The sequence below is a fragment of the Castor canadensis genome, chromosome 3 (genome assembly GCF_047511655.1).
Source record: "Castor canadensis chromosome 3, mCasCan1.hap1v2, whole genome shotgun sequence".
NCBI classification, from domain to species: domain Eukaryota; kingdom Metazoa; phylum Chordata; class Mammalia; order Rodentia; family Castoridae; genus Castor; species Castor canadensis.
Window position 1 is genome coordinate 82756842 of NC_133388.1, and position 17523 is coordinate 82774364.

General features: G+C 34.2%; 1 protein-coding gene and 1 long non-coding RNA gene across 2 annotated transcripts in view; both read right to left on the reverse strand.

The window, feature by feature from the left end:
* LOC141421230 (inhibitor of Bruton tyrosine kinase-like) overlaps positions 1 to 17523 on the reverse strand; it is a 1912155-nt gene that overhangs the window by 910322 nt on the left and 984310 nt on the right. The window lies entirely within an intron of this gene.
* Positions 7356 to 16935, reverse strand: LOC141421233 (uncharacterized). The gene is made up of 4 exons (XR_012445861.1): positions 13811 to 16935; positions 8768 to 12479; positions 8499 to 8651; positions 7356 to 7446 (listed from the first exon to the last, which is right to left on the reverse strand). It is a non-coding gene; the product is annotated as an uncharacterized lncRNA (long non-coding RNA).

Here is a 17523-nt window from a genome sequence, read left to right on the forward strand (position 1 = left end):
ATTGCCTAAAACTTGACATTAGACTGTCAAGGCCAGGTCTAGCTGAGTTTGTCTTATCCTTACTAAACATATCCTCCTTTTAGAAAGGAGGGATATTTTTCCCCTCTCCTTTTTAATATTTGCTTCCAAAATTTTAATCCAATTTCCAGTACTGACAACTGGCTATGGAAATTTCTAATCTTTTCAGAAGGAAATTCTCACCCCCAGTAAGATGGTTGTTTTCTGACCCTGTGGTCTCAGAGTCTGACTTGAATGTATTCTCCAAAGTCAAGGGGAAACAGTGTTAACTCCATGAATGGAAAAGCAGCTCTTTAGTCCAGGTTTGTCTAGTTTAATTTTGGTCCATTTTCTATGCGTGGTTCCTCTGAAAATTTCTCTATTTTACTGAAGTTAATGGATGCATTGTGTCAACTATTCTGGTGCAAATACAACTCTAGGAGCATTCAGTAGGGTTGAGGAAGCAAAAAATATAAAGACAAAATGAATAATCTCATCACAGAAGTAAAAGTTAATAAAATACACAAATCCATAATTTAAACTATGCATAAAATAGCATAAGGCAAGATGCAATCATGAAGAACCGATTGAAATTCAGAATGTGAAAGATAAAATGAAACTTAAGCAATGAAATAACAAGATGGGGAAGCCACAGATGAAATTATCCAAGTAGAAATCAGGTTGAGATTTTTAATGTAGAAAATATATAATATTTTGGTTTTTTTTAATTTAATTATTTTTTTAAATTAAATCAAGAGAGTGGACTCTAAAAAAGTTGACCTCAGAAAAGGTGAGAGTAGAATAGCGATTACCAGACATGGGGGTGCTAGGTGGCAGGCAGGTATGGCGAAAAGTTGATCAGTGAGTAGGAAGTAATACTTAATAGAAACCGAGCACCGGTGCCCACACCTGTAGTCCTAACTACTCAGAAGGCAGAGTTCAGGAGAATTGAGATTTAAAGCCAGTCCAGGAAAATAATTTGTGAGACCCTATCTTGAAACCGCCAAACACCAAAAATGGCTGGTGGAGTGGTTTAAGTAGTAGAGCACCTGCCTAGCGAGCATGAGGCCAGGAGTTCAAACCCCGGTACCACAAAAAGTCGTACTTAACAGGGAAAATTTCCAGGGTGATTTACACAGTAGGATGGCTACAGGTAATACTAATGTACCATGCATTTCAAAAGGTTAGAAGAAAGAATTTTGAATGTCTTCATGACAAAGAAATGATAAATGTTTCGTGACATAAAAATGTTTACCCTGATTTAAACATTATACAAAATGTAGATGCATCAAAACGTATGACACTCTTTAAATAATGTTTACCTTTTGTTTTTCTACGTATCAGTTAAAAATAAGTTTACACAAAAAACTTAAAGGAAAGGTGTTTGTTAGACAATTCTCAGCGGGTGTGTATATGCTTACTTCTAAACTATGAGAGTATTTCTTTCACCCAGAGTTGTTTTCGTAGTCTTTGTGTGGGCTCAGGCACTGATGTGGAGGCCTATCTTTTAAGGTATCTTTGTAGTCCCCATGTGGAGATAGCTATTGTGTGAAACTTAAGGAACTTCGTTAAAGGATCCGTATATTTCTGGGAAGCATTTGCTATTTCTTCCTTGGAAAAATCGTCAATCCAATGGAGAGAATCTGGACGTTAATTACATCCTAAGATAGGTGGCACAGCTCACACTAGGAAAACAAGTATAATAACCCTTATTTTCATTAAACTGCTCTCATAAGTGTATTAGGGTTCCTGAATATTGTATGTTTTGCCCCTTTTTGTTAATATGTGATTGTACTGATTCTTACATTATATACATATGTGTATATATATGTGTGTGCATATATATGTATATATATAAATGTATAACAAGTCCACTGCCAGGAAAAATATTTTAATGTAAGTTTAACCATCTCTGTGTGAATCTCTGTATGCTCTTACATCATCATAAGCTTTCCTACAACCAGAAAACTGATGTTTTAGAAAATAACATTTTTCCCCTGGACTGAGTCGGTCCACATACTATTTTTAATGTATTCCAAAAAGGTCATAAGTTATATAGGCCATGAAAAAACATTAAATATGTATTGTGTTTCATTTAAATTTAAAATTAGAATAGCATGAGTTAAATAAACTAAATTTATTTATAAATCTAGAATCATGAAAAGCTAAAAAATGCCATTAGAGGGGAAAGTAAGACAGAGGGGAGAAGGGAGGGTGGAAATGGTTAGTGCATGGTGTAGGCGTGTATGGGAATGTCACAGAAAACCTCCATTTGTAGAGTTAATATGTGTTAGCATGTAATTTTAGAAAGTGCAATTTATGAAAGGAATGGTCTAGTTTTCTGTGTTAATTTATTTTAAATAGTCATGTTAAACTTTTAGATGTGTTTTACTAATGTAATATTAATTTCTCAAATTTTAATTCAACATTAAATATTAATAAAAATAAATTAATAAAAATGTTTCACATTTTTGTCATTGGAGTAAATTATATTTCTTTTTTGTAATTTTCTTTCAGTAGTGATTAAGCACCATCATGGAATGTCATTTTGGAGGGAAAATGTTCTAGCTTGAAATTATAGCATCTAATTATTGTAAAGAAAGAGAAAAAGCAGAAAATTTTAATTTCTAAAATCTTATGCTACTTTTTACAACGTCCTAGGGAAAAACTTTTAAGCGTTTGTTGTAAGACTAGTATGACTGGAACGTGCTCCTTTGCGCTGAGAGGACTGAACTGGTGAAATCATAGCCCACAGTGATGCGTGCAGTCCTGGAGCATGACGTCACAGGGAAGGAAGGGCAACCTGACAGGCACTGCAGCTGCATAGCGCCAGTGAAGAGGTGGTGGCAATGGTGACGCAAAGTTTCGCCTTTGTCATTGGTTGTCGCACATGGCGCATATTTGAAATCCTAAATCGGAAAGGTTTCCTGTGTTTAATTGTCCTGCATGTCTCTGACAAAACACAAATCTGCGGTCACGAATGCTTCGGTAGCATGCCCCGGGGAGCTGTGCAAGTACGGTAAGGCTCTCTGCTGGAATTTAGAAGTGTTGGATAATCAACCGACGGCTTAACCGTCAGCGCGTCACTTGCACAGCTAACAGGTTTCTGCATGTCATGTATTTTATGACACAAATCTATGATGCACAGATAAATAATACAATACATGGAGTCAGCTTAAGTGTCCATTAAGAGGTGAATGATGAGAAATCTCTCCTTTCTCTCTCATTCTCTCTCTCTCTCTCTCTGGGACTGGGGTTTCAACTCAGGATCTCATGCGTGCTAAGCAGGCATTCTATCACTTGAGCCACTTCCCCAGTCCTTTTTGGCTTTAGTTATTATTGTTTGGATTAGAGTCTTCTGTTTTTGCCCAGAGCTAATCTCAGACCATCATTCTCCTACCATATGCCTCCTATGTAGCTGAGATTACTGTATGCACCACCATGGCCTGGTTATTTGTTGAGATGGGGTTCCATTAACATTTTGTTCAGACTAGCCTTGAACTTTGATCTCTCACTCTCTGCCTCTTGAGTAGCTGGGATTATACAAGTGAGCCACCGTCCCTGGCCCTTATGCAAGATCATTCACCTTGTTTTTTAGTGGTGATATAACACGCCTTCTGCCTGCCCTGCCATCTGAAGGGTGTTCTTTCCCTATATTTTGCTTTCACTTTGTTTTTAAATTGATAAACCTACTCTTATTTAAGTCTTCTCTGTGTCTATCCTTAAATTCTTTTCTGATGACCCAAGTTTTTTTTTTTTTTTTTAACACTTTTCTGCTTCTTTTCCATGCTGTGAAGTAGCCAGGGGAGCAGGTAATGAAAGCCAAATAGATGAGGCAGCCTAATTTTGGACTTTTTGCCTCCAAAATTATAAGCCAAATAAACCTCTTTTGCTTATAAATTATCCAGCATCAGGTTTTCTGTTACAGTACCACAAAATAGATTAATACAATGTTTATGAGGTATATAAAAATCTTACAAGGACATTATGTGCTTTGTATTGAGAAATTAAATTTGAATTTATTTTAGCTTGCTTGAACAAGGAAATGAAATAATTATTTGAAATCTGGTTTCTAATGACATGAATGGGGGAAAGAGTGGTAAAGAATTAGTGAAGGAAAATAAACTAGCCCTAAAAAGTACACTATGGAATAAAAAAGAAAATTTCATGAAGTTTTCAGTGGGTTTAAAGAACTATAAGTCAGGTGCAGATATAAAGATAGACAAACTTGGATGAAGACAAAAGATCAATTTTAAAAAAGCAATGCACTGGATATCTTATTGGATAAAATGAAATATGGGGTCACATAAGATGGCCTTGGAAAAAGACTACTTGTTTTGAAATCTGGACTTTAGCTTATTTAAGCTATCTTTCACATTTTTTATCCAAAATGAAGACAACAATTCATTTCAATTGTTTTGAGTTTATGTAAGAATTTGTTTATAAATGTGTGGTGAATTAGATAAATATTTGATAAATATTATCTTTGATAGTTTGAAAGAATTGCAAAAGGCTTGCTGGGAATGGTGGTTCACAGCTGTATTCCCCACACTTGAAGGCTGAGGCAGGAGAACTGCAAGTGTGAGGCAAGCGTGAGCTACATAGAAGTTTTTTTAAGATGAACCTGCATCGCATAACAAAACCCTGACTCAGCAAAACAAAACAAAAAAGATATCTAAAAAAAATCAAACGTGAGGCCCAAGGGAGTGAATTTATGTACTTAAAAGACAGTTTTCCTAGTTTGGGGGGTACACTGGGCATCTGTTATTATGCCTGCTTTGAGACTGGCTATTTGTTCTATGAATTAGGAGTTTGTTCCTAGGGTTTGCTTAGTAGTATTTTATTGGATAGATGAACCAAAAAATAAAATTTTAAACAAGTCACCTGTTGATAAGCACTTAGGTGGCTTTCCAGGTTGAGACAATAATAAGTATTTTTAAAAATATAATTATATAATATAATTATACTTTATAATAATTTTTAATTAAAATTGTTTACAACAAAAACCACTAGCTATAGATGAGAAATTTGATATCTTGGATTTCATCAGAATTAAAAATTATGTTCTGTAAAATAATCCATTAAAAAAGCAAAAAAGTAAACCAAAGACTAACTGAAAATAATATGTAATCTATATATTTGACAAAATATTTACATTTATAATATATAAAGAACCCCCTAACATAAAAACCAAAGAGCCCAAGAACAATGAGTAAATGATTTAAATAGATATTTCACAAAATAAAATACTGGTATGAATAATAAATATGAAAGTTATTTAACACAAACAATCTATACAAGTTGAATCTTAATGAGATTCTTTTACATAATTAGTAGAATGGCTAATAAACAATTGAAAACCAAAACCAAAGCTACTACTCCTGCACAGGTAGGACAGGCAGAAAGCCTATGAGCTGCTGGTAGCAATGCAGTATGGTAGAACCATTTTGGAAAACAATTTGCAAGTTTCTTGTGAAGTTAAACATTCAGTTACCATATAACTGAGTAACTCTACTCTTCATCTACTCCCAGATGAAAACATGTCCACACAGAGCCTTGTACATGAATGTTCACTTACTTTACTTATTATTGTCCCAACCTGGAAGCCACCTAAGTGCTTATCAACAAGTGACTGGCTTAAAAAAAATTTTTGGGTTCATCTATCCAATAGACTACTACCCAACAAACCATAGGAACAAACTCCTAATTCATAGAACAAATAGCCAATCTCAAAAGCAGACAGAATAAAAGATGCCAGGCATAAGAGCTTACATCTTGCTATGTTTTTCCTGAACAGGTAAAACTAATCTATAGTGACAGAAATAAACTAAAGTAGGTTGATTGGGGTCAAAAGAAGGGATAGGATTGACTGCAAACCTTTGAGATAACATTGTAGTTGTGATGTTGGTGATGCTTTGACTTTTGTTAAAACTCATCCACTTAAAAGGGTTTCAAATTATTTTATGTAAATGTTACCTCAAAGCAAAATACTGAAAATGTTTTGAAATGTCATTCATATAAAGTTAAATAGTTCATAAAAAAATTTAATAAGATGCCCAGACTTAACAAAATATAGCACCTAGTTTATTTTCCTGAAATAAGCTATTTGAAAAAAACCTTTTTACTGAAAAAGCAAAGAAAATCGAAGTTTTGAGGTCTCCAAAATGTAAATTGTGAGTTGCAGTACTGCTCAAATAGACATTTGATGAGGAAGCGTTCAATACGGTTAGTTACTTCTCTGTAAAATGCTCTGCTTTGCAAAGGGGTTGAGATGCTGCAAGAAAATGGAAAGGCATTATTAAATGTAGCATATATTTGCCTTTCACCACTGATCTCAGTCATTGAAAAAGTATGTACAATTTAAAAATGACAACAATGTATTGTACAGAGCAAAAGATTCAATAACTTGGAATTAAGTCACTCTTTACACGTGAAAGAAAATCATTAACAGGATAAGTGCGCAGGTAGTAAAAATTATGTGGAGTAAGGGTGGACTAAATAGAAAAGGCACTGAAATATCAGATCATGCTTCTGATAATTCTGGAAATACTCTTTATGTTTTCTATTTAAAATGGCAGAATTATAAATGGGACACACATATCCAAACCTCTGGAGAAAACAAAAGAAAAATAACATAATCCAAGTAGGAAAAGCCAGATGAGAAGGAAATACAGAAACATACAAAATAAAAAGTATAAAGTGTGTGAAGCATGTAAGAACCACAGTATTAGATGAAGCAATAATTCACAATGAGTTAAATTCTCCACGCACCATGTAAAATTATGTAACATACCCAAAGAAGCACTTTGAATTGAGAAGTAGCTGATTTATTTATTTTCCAGTATTTCATCTTAGAAAATGCACACCGAATAACTATGCAACAACAAATGGTCAAGAAGAGGACGGAAGAGACAAGACCGTAGAAGAGACTTCAAGCAAATGTTCGTTATAAAATCTACAAGGATGTGGGTTGGACTTTCTCAGGAAATGACCCTACTGCACAGGAAGCTTCTTTCTCATTATGAAGGGTCTATCCAGAAGAGGCATTTCTCGTCAAAGGCATCTTTATTTTTCTTTGCATACCCAGAAGTGTGTACATCTATGTGTACTTGAAGACGTTTTCATCCATCTGTGGAGGAAGAGAGTAGAGTTTCTAAAAGTCAAAAAGCGTATCGGTAATCCTGGTAGCAAGTAAAGAAGTTCCTAATTACAGAACACCCAGACTTGATTTCTGCATCTATCAAAGAATAGATGCAGAATAGAACAGTCCTTACCTCATGTGTGGTAAGGACTGAATGTTAATTTATAGGAGGAATTTATAGATATGTAGAACAGTGCCTGGAAGAGAGAAAGCACAGTGCATTTGGTTTGCAATTCCAAAATCAATTAGTTTTAGCATTCCATCAACTATTAAAAAGTTAGCAGGCTTCAGATCACTATGAACAATGCCTCCAAAATAAAAAATCCATTATGAGACAATGTAAAATTTACAATCTGTAGTTGGTTCTTTGAGTTAGTCAACCCAATTAAATATCCCTTTCTCATAAGGTCTGTACTTTCTTAGCATGTGTTACATGCAAGGTACAATCTAAGTTTGCTGCTTTTAATGAGTCATTTAATCCTCAAAAACAATGCTAAGGAAATACCATTATTATCATCCCCACTTTCAGGTGAGGAAACTAAGGCAATGAGAGTTTAAGTAAACCATTCAAGGTCACAAGGCCTAAGTGACAATGTCATGAGTTGAGGGCAGGCAGTCTGGCTTCGATCTATCTTTAACCACTGTGGATCTCTCTCCAGTACAGAGCATTGTAAATTATACTGCCAGATGTAAAGACACTTCCTACAGCACTAATGGTAATCACTAATAAATTATCTTTTAACTTGTAAAGAAAACTTATTCAGGGGGAGATAAATTACAATCATCTAGATTAAAGAGTTTTGTTCTAAAGATAGGGGAAAGGCAGAGAAAGCTCTAAAATGAAAAAAAGAACATGTTAAAATAAAAGCCTGAGGCTAACAGTAATAAAATAAATCAACTTTCACAAAGGGCACATAATGCAAAATCACTAGGAGGAAGAGGGAAATAAACATCTCATATTTTTAGGATGATTGAGCCCAAAAGTCTCAGATATACTAAAATTCAAAATATTTGAAGATAAGGACCACAGACTACATTAATACTGAGAAAGATGCTTTTTTTCCATTACAAATGCAGGAATTTGAGTTCATGTACTATACCCTTTGGGTTAACAGTATTAAGAAATGGCTTCATTTCCTCATCTTTAAAAATACTTCCAATTATTTAGTTCACGTAGCTAAAGATACCAATAAATAATAAGTGTATTTTTCTGTGATGACATTAACAACAACTTTTTTTGGTAGTGCTAGGCTTTGAACTCAGGGCTTCATGCTTGCTAGGCAGGTGCTTTACTGCTTAAGCCAAGCCTATAGCCCTTAACAAATATTTTAACTTTACCCACAGGAAGAGATTTTAATACCATGTTGATGGATTGTGTGTACTGCTTCCAACATATTTTTCCACTAACTCTTGCGTTCCCATGGATTGATGGATTTTTTTCTTTTTAAGCTAACTATTCAAGTCAGTATTTCCACATTCCATTACCATGTAGATATACTGGTCCATGATTTCACTGCAATTAAAACCAAACAAAACAACAAATAGCTAGGTTATATTAAGATTTACTTAACACTTACTTGAAGAACTATAGCAAAAAAATTTTTTTTTAATTGAAAAAAGAATTCTTACTAATCATAAAGTCGGATGATCTTATCACTGTGTTGTTGTAGTTTATTTAAATATGCTATTTCATTCCGGTACCTATCGATAGTTTGGTTATCTGCTTCTTCTAAGTTCACATACTTTTTTTTTTTTTTTTGATCCGTTGCCTGTACTTAGTGAAATCTAAGAAGAAAAGCTTTGCTATTGTGGCCCATTGGCTATACGGGGCAGGTAAATCCCTACAGAAGGGCAGAAGTACTTCCATCTATTTCTTTTTTTTTATTATTGTTTTATTATTCGTATGTGCATACAAGGCTTGGGTCATTTCTCCCCTATGCTAAGTTCACATACTTTATGGCATATATCTGTTTCTTCTCATTCAATACCTGAAATACCTATACAGTACGACAAAGAAGAAAGTTTAGAATGTACTATCTGTATACTATCACAATACTTCTAAACTTGTTAAGACAGAATTTTAGGCTGAGAAAATTCTGAAACAAATCCTGGGCCTACTTTGAATATAAAAGGAAAAAAATAATCATGATACAAGAATAACAGCCCACTTCCAATCACATATGTAAATTCAGTAACTCAAAGACATATAAACCATAAAACTTTCTATGTTAACACAAAAGAAAAACAATTTAAATTTGACATGTTCATAATACTCTTTTGGGTGCCTTAACCAGAAAAATTAACATACAGAAAAGCACATTCAAAAATGTTAAGGATGACTAAGGCTGTGATGAACAGAAAATTCACTTCATAGATGATGTTTTCCCACTGTGCCTGATGTTGACAAGCTCATCCATGTAACAGATAATATGCTATCAGTATATTTCGGTTGTGAAAAAAAGGACAGGTCCAATTTTCAAGAACAAGATGTTCTCATAAGTACATTGTCAGGATCTCTAATGTCAAGGTGAAATAGTTCTGGCTATAATGAACAGTCAATTTCTAAGAACAAAACATCAGAATGTGTCTAACTTTCACCAAACATGGAACAACAGTGCTCCTTCAAGACTTCATAAATTCAAATACAAAATGCCCATGTATGCAAGAAATACTGTATTCATTTATACCCTTTGACACATTGAAGCAAAGAGTCACTTAACCTTGACTACCCAGCAGATACAGGAAAGAAGTAAGGAGGAGGCTCATGGGCTAGAACTAAACTAATAAATAAGCTCTATCACAGACCCTTAAGTACAACTCAGTTACATTTCATCTTCAAGTATAAAACTCGAAATGAATGTTGTTGAGTTTACTTGGACACAGGAAAATTAGGAGATGGAATGTAAAACAGTGGTAGGGTAATAGATAGCAGAAAATAACAATGAAAGGGACAAAATGAATTTTAAAATAGCAGCACAAAGCCATTTTGTATAGGGTAAATTGCCTCACAAAGCTGAATGAATTCAGAGCACCGTTGTGTGGTACAATACGACACTACTAACCCTTAACCTAATGATTATATTTTATGTGTATGCTGTTTAATAAGGTGTGAGGTAGTATATTCATTCAGTGAAACAGCTTTGTAGCCTAACAGTAAAATTTAAAGATTATAGATAATACTACACAAGTACATACACACATACAAATAAAACACACAAAACTTACAAAAGGCTAGAAGAAAGCACCTGCATTTGAATTCCAGCTCACTCCATCAGCAATCTAACTTTGGACACGTTTCTTAATTCTCAAAAATAAAATACTGTTAGTAATATCTACTGCACAGGGTTTGAAAAATGACAGAGATGACTGACATTTGCCCAGTATTCTACAGTGTGTCCATAGTATAGCAAATGTTTGCTATCATCATTAAAAACATTCAGGACAGAATAGACATTTTTAAACATTTAAAGTTGGATATATCAGAAAAACTTGAAGGATACTAGAGATAGAAATACACATACATATGATCTAAAATTTTTCAGTAAATGAAAACTTTCAACTTTTTGTATGCATATATTACCCCTCAAATATCGCTAACTTTGGCAAAACTCTTGCAATAAATAACCTCTATGGTCTTGACTGGGTAGCCTTTATTTTCTCACCACAGAGATGTCAGTTACTTTGGTTTATTTGGTTTTGGAGGTTTTCTTGAGATGGGTCTCATGTTGCCTGACCTTGAACTCCTGTGCTCAAATGATCCTGACTCAGCCTCCCAAGGACAGCGGCCAGTTAGTGTCAGAAATATGCTCTGTCAATTTCACAGGGAATTAATAAAGTAGAAATAGATTGGGTACACCAGTGTCTTGACCATCTTCATGAGCTCCATGACCATTCCAGATGTTCTTAATAAATATAGTGTAAGTTGGTAATAGCCTAAACTCACCCTCTTCTAAGGCATGCTGGTTTTTTACCTTCATAATTATTAAGTTGAATCATAATTTAATTGGACTCAGAAAATATGGGCCAGTATAGCTTTATCACTTGGCCCTTGATTTAAGTAAGCTTACAGCTTCAATATACTCCAAGGAAAAAAAAACACCACTAAAACAATTCTTCATCTCTGAAAACATGCCACTAAGTAACAAGTGTCAACACCCTCACATTACGGAACATAATCAAATAACTAATAAATATTAGCTAAAGAATGTCTCCAAAAGCAATTAAATCAGGTATTTAAATAAAATGATTCCTTTATTCCCATGACTGAAATTTGATACAAGGAGGAGAAAGGGAGTGTATAAATAAAATATTTATTGAAGATTGCTTTACATGGTAATGTACAGGCTTTATTTATTTTTTTGTATTCATTGGGTTTTTTGTGGTGCTAGAGATTATACCCAAATTGCACACATGCTAAGCACATGTTCTACCACTATCCATACAGTCTACATGCCTCATATAACCCAGACTAGCCTCAAACTTGCACTCCTCCTGCCTCAGCCTTCTAAGTACTGAGATTATAGATACATGCCATCAGGCAGACACTTACTTATATTTTGACAGTACGGGGTGTGAACTCAGGGCCTTATGCTTGCTATGCCGGTGCTCCATCACTTAAATCACATCCCCACCCTTTTTTGCCTTACTTATTTTTTGAATAGGGTCTCACATTTATTCGCCAGAGCTGGTCTGGATTGAGATCCTCCTATTCACACTTCCTACCCACCTGGGATGACAGGCGTATGCCACCATGCCCAGGTTTTATTGGTTGAAATGCATCTCACATACTTTTTGCCCAGGATGGCCTCAAACATTGATCCTCCTGATCTCCACCTCCCAAGTATCTAGGATTACAGGCACTTCCTTATTTTTAATAAATTAGTAAGATAGTCACAAGTAAGTCTAGTCATTATTAGCTGGCTTAGAAAACTATAGAAAAGCTTAAAATAAGTCCAGTAGCCTTTGTTTCATGTTACCCACAGCACAATTGCTGAGGGAGGCAGTTTATTCATTCAACTACTATTCTGTTGTATTCTGGATACCAGGGCTAGGATCACTGAGCAAATCAAACACTGCTATGTTCATGGAGCTCACATTCGTGTGTAGAGGGACAAAAGCAAATCAAATAAATATAAGAGCATGTTAAAAGGTATGCTACAGAGAAAAAGCAGATAGGGAAACGGAGAACACTGTGATTGGAAATTTGGGAGTTACAGTTTTAGAATGAGGTCAATGGAACCCTGACTGAGAAGATACTAGGGCAAAGATATGAGTGTGCTTGGAGGAAAATCAACTGTTGTAAGAAGGTGGAAAGTCATTCTTTACAACTGGAGTCCTAAAACTAGGAAAGAGTTTTTTTCTTAATTCAAAATATTGAAATTAAAGAAAACTCAAGATTCTGATCAAGTTTGCGTGTATTTTAAATGTTATTAACTTAACATGTGCCACATCAAACAGAACCTAAGTTAGTTTTCATAATTGATAGTTGATGTTTTAGTTTCACCAGATATTTTATTTGGGGAAATTCTTTCCGAAATTAATTTTTTGTCCCCAGACAAGAAATCTGTGCTAGCAAAATAAGTAAGACAGAATTTAAAATAGAAAGTTAGAGTAATTTTATAAGAATGAAGCCAAGGCAAGGTTCACCTTATTATGACTATCATTGAGTTTGAGTGCTTTTAAGCCATAATGTTCTATAATGGTCTGCTAGAAATATCTAGAAGCCAGTTACATCATTAAAGGAGTAAGGCCATTAAGCCCATATTATCTGTTCAGCACACATTTATACTTTCTTTACCTTATTTGCTATTATAGCTTCAACATGAGAACAGTACTTGGCACAAAAGAGCTCTACAAATATTTATTAACAATAAATAAATCTAGTATCACAAGAAATATCTATGTTATCATTTTAGTTAACAGCCATTCTTTAAAATTTCTACATGTAGTAAAATGAGGTGATATATAGCAAAATTGCATTAAAGAGGTTTTAAAAGAAGGTCAATTTTAACAGAGATCAATTACATTATGAAAATGAAAAGCCAAAGGCATCGTGAACTAAGTTATACCTTAAACCATTAATATAGCCACAAGTTGAAGGTCACAGTGTATCACTTTCCTTTAAGTTATTTTCGTTGACATGTCATTCATTTGCTTTTGCAACACCCCTTGTGTTTTCTGTTAATCAGCGCTGACTAATTTCCTCACTCACCCCCTCATTCTTATTCACTCAAGTCTGTCTTCTTTGAACACCTTCAGAACTATGTAAACCATACAACTAACCTCTTCCAGAAACTATCATGCTCCAACTAACACTTCCTATACTAAAATATTTATTCACTCTAAGAATGTTAACCTTCCTTTAAAATCTCTCTCAAGTAGAGAGGTATCCGTTTGGTAATACATGGTTATAAAGGCTCACATTCTTAGATGATTTATAGGTTTTAAATAGATTACAATATGACAGACTACATTCATAACAATCCTTAAAAATATTTATTATTGTAATCACCTTCCCTTTCACATTTTATAGATAAAACTGATGACGAGAAAAATTGTATCTTGCAAAGTCTGTAAAGTAACCCAGCAGGATTCAATCACAGATCTATTTGGTCCCAAAGCTCATCTTATTTCTATTTCCCTACCCTGAGTTCTGAGCTAGGTGCCAATTACCAGCTCATGTATCATCCAAGGTATTCCTACTTGGTGTCTTAGAAATAGATTTGGGATCAATCCATTTAGGTACTGATGTCGGTGGTGACTGCTTTGAAACTGAAAAGACAGGTTGCTCAGAGGTGTGTTTCTGCTAAAAGAAAATTTAAGATGTTATGACTTAAGAATTTTTAAGTTAGTCATCTGTGTAACATTTAATAAGCATAACCTTTCAGAACTAATAAACTAATAGAAATATGAAAACAAAAGCATACTAAAAAAGGTGGGCATATTTATTTTAGACTTTCAATAACTTTTTAGTATAATTATTTTACTCCAAACTCTTAAACCTAACACATTCTGCTCAAATTGATTACAAGCCCACAAAATTATATAACAAAATAGGACCTACCATCCCCCCCACCCATCAGGGCTATTTTAACAGAATTAAATTTTTATACCTTAGGAAAACGGGGGCTAAGGGTTTGTCTCAGTGGTAGCACACATGCTTAACATGATTGAGGACCTGGGTTCAATCCCCAGCAACAACAAAGTTGCTTTAATCAATAAAACTACATCCCCCCTCAAATGTAGCCAAATAATAATTACTTAGCAAAAACTGAAATGCAAATGCCTATCTGTGTGCCTCTCTCTCATAAGAGACACAGAACTTGTAAAAATTTCTCTCTTACAAATCCCAAATGATGGGTGAACATCCTCCATAGCAGACATCAGCAGATTAGAGTTTGCAGGCTGAATCTGGCCTGTTGCCTATTTTTTTGAAGTTTTATTGGAATAAGGCCATGCCTATTTGTTTACATATGGTCTATAGCTGCTTTCATACTGTAATGGCAGAGTTGAAAAGTTACAACAGAAATCCCCTGGACTGCAAAGCCTAAGCCTTTCCAAAAAGTTTACCACGACGCCTTACGGCATCATGACCAAATAAAGAGCCGTGTCTTGCATGGAAACTTTCAGTAAATAAGGACTCTACTGTCCACACAGGTTCACTTCAATTTGAGGACAATTTTAGTTATTAAAAAGTATGAAATTAAATTGATTTCTCTATTACAATTTCAACCCATGCATTCTCACTATGCTCTCAAGAACCACAATGGATAAATCTCTTTCTACACTGAAGTCCTTTTAAGTATTGAAGATGGCTAATAAATCTCTTTCTGAATAATTTTCCTTTAAGACTTCTTCATGTGCATACCTTGGAATTAGTGGTGAGCGTGTAATTAAGAAAATGTTTTAGAACATTACTGAGCAAGCACAAGTATGTGTGGACATATGTTTTCAATTCTCTTGACTAAAAATCTAGGAGTGGAATTAGTAGGTCGTATATAAACACTATGCTTACCCTTTTGAGGATTTGCCAGGCTGTGCTCCAAAATGACTACACTCACACTAACAGTGAATAAGCCTTTTAAAATTCTCCAGATCTTAACCAACACAGTTGTTATTGTCTCTTTAACTATAGCCATCCTTTCACACTCTTTGCTTTTTGAGTCCCTTTGCCAGCCTATTGGTTTTCAAATTCCAAAAGACAAAGAGGTACTTATTTAATTTGATCTATGATTCAACTTGTCAGGATCCACACCATCTACCATTTATTATCTACACCTGTTACTAAGCTCACTGGAAAATCTGCAAATGAGAAAGATGTCCACAGGACCATTTTAGGGGGTCTGAGAGGTGTAAAGAATTTTCATAGTAATCCCAAGATAGCATTTGCTTTCCTCACTTTTATTTTCTCATAAGTATATGCTAAAGTTTTCCAGATATTATATGACATATAATAAAATATAGTGAGTATAAAAGTGGATACAACAATCCAATCATCTGTTAAGCCAACCATTAAAGAGATTTTCAAAAATTGTAAGACAATATCACTTTTCTCACTATAATTATTTTGCTTAAAAAAACACTTATTTTTCAGAAGCATATTTATATTCATATGTAATACACTTGCCAGCTATTTTTAAATAAATTAACAAATACTTCATATGTCCTCGCTTTATTTTCTAATGTGGTGAACAGAAACAAATATAATCCACATAAGCAAAAGTTCTTTAGAGTCCTCACTAATTAAGAGTGTAAAGAGGGTCACAAGACCAACATATCTGATTCACTGAGCTAGAATGCAAGGCCTTTACTGACTTCACAGCAAGCCACTGAAAAGAAATGGTGAGGAATGTGTGACCATGGATCATAGGTGTGACTCTTCCCGTGGCCTACCCCATCATTCCTTCTAAAAATGACCACTGAGCATGATCACTCAAATTCAAGGCATTATGTAGTCAGCATTTTTCTGTTTTTATCAATCAACATGACTGTAGGGAACAGAACTGTTAAACGCTTGGGACAGCATGGCACTGGTTCAGAGGTCAACACAGAGTTTTAAGTAAAGGACAATATCCTTAGGCATTACAGGCCGGCCATGTCTCCATTGCAAACTACTCAACTCTGCTGTTACGGTGCAAAAGCAGCCATGGATAAGTAAACCAATGGGTGTGCCAAAGTTCCAATAAAACTTTACACAAACAGGCTAGAAACTAGATTTGGACCATTTGGTCTGCCAACACTTGTACACATCTATTAACAATCTAGAAACAGTATTGAAAATAAAATTGAACCTGACATAATCTGACTTAACTAATAGCTGTTACTTATCGCTGTATTCTGAATGATTTTTAAAAATCTTTAAATAAACTATCTCTCTAAATATGGCACATAGGTATTAACAATAGAAAATATATAAGACAAACGTCAAAATTCAGACATGACAGCAACGTTGTACTTTAAGGGAAAACAAAGGTACCTCTGTATCAGTCTTTGGGGTTACATCTGGAATATGCCACTGATTTGAAAAAAGAATGTAAGAGGCTTTATTGATTTATATTGATTGCATGCTGAAATATTTTAATCATGTTGGAATAAAATATGTTAAAATATATTTCAATTTTTGGAATGTTTGCTTTTTAATTTTGCTAATATAGACAAACTTTTAATATGAAAAATAAAAACATATATGTGGTTTGTTCTGTATTTCTCCTGGACAATGCCAATATAAACATAACAAATAAAATGTGATACTAATTTTTATACTGACAGCTAATGGACATTCAATGATAAAATTGTGAAGAATTTATTTTTAGGAAATTATCTAAAGACAATTAAATTTTTGAAAAGTGAATTTAAAATTTTAACTTGTTTAGGTAATTTTGTTTATAGTTTTATGTACATTAATAGAGACTTTTAATTTTAATAGATCATTTTGAATATTTTAAAAGACAAATCACTTTTGGGGTGGGGCTGTGGCAAGTGGTAGAGCACTTGCCTTGCAAGCTTGAGGCCATCCTACTTGCAATACCACTGCCACATAAAAAAGAAAAAATTGCCTTAGTTCCTTTTGTTCCTCCCCATACTTCCCAGTACCAAAAACATGTATATATGTGCAGAATGATATTAATTTTATGTTTACTTTTAATTATTGCTGAAACATTCAAATTTTGTACTCTGTATAATTACAATCAATTTTTGATCTCTTAATTTATTAATGTTAATAGAGCACAAACTATGTGAAAATGTTTTTGTTGTTGGTTTTGGGGGTTTTTTGGTGGTAATGGAGTTTGAACTCACAGCTTTGGGCTTCCTAGGCAGGCATTCTACCACTTGAGCTTTATTTTACCACTTTTGGCTTTACTTATTTCTCAAGTATGGACTTGAGT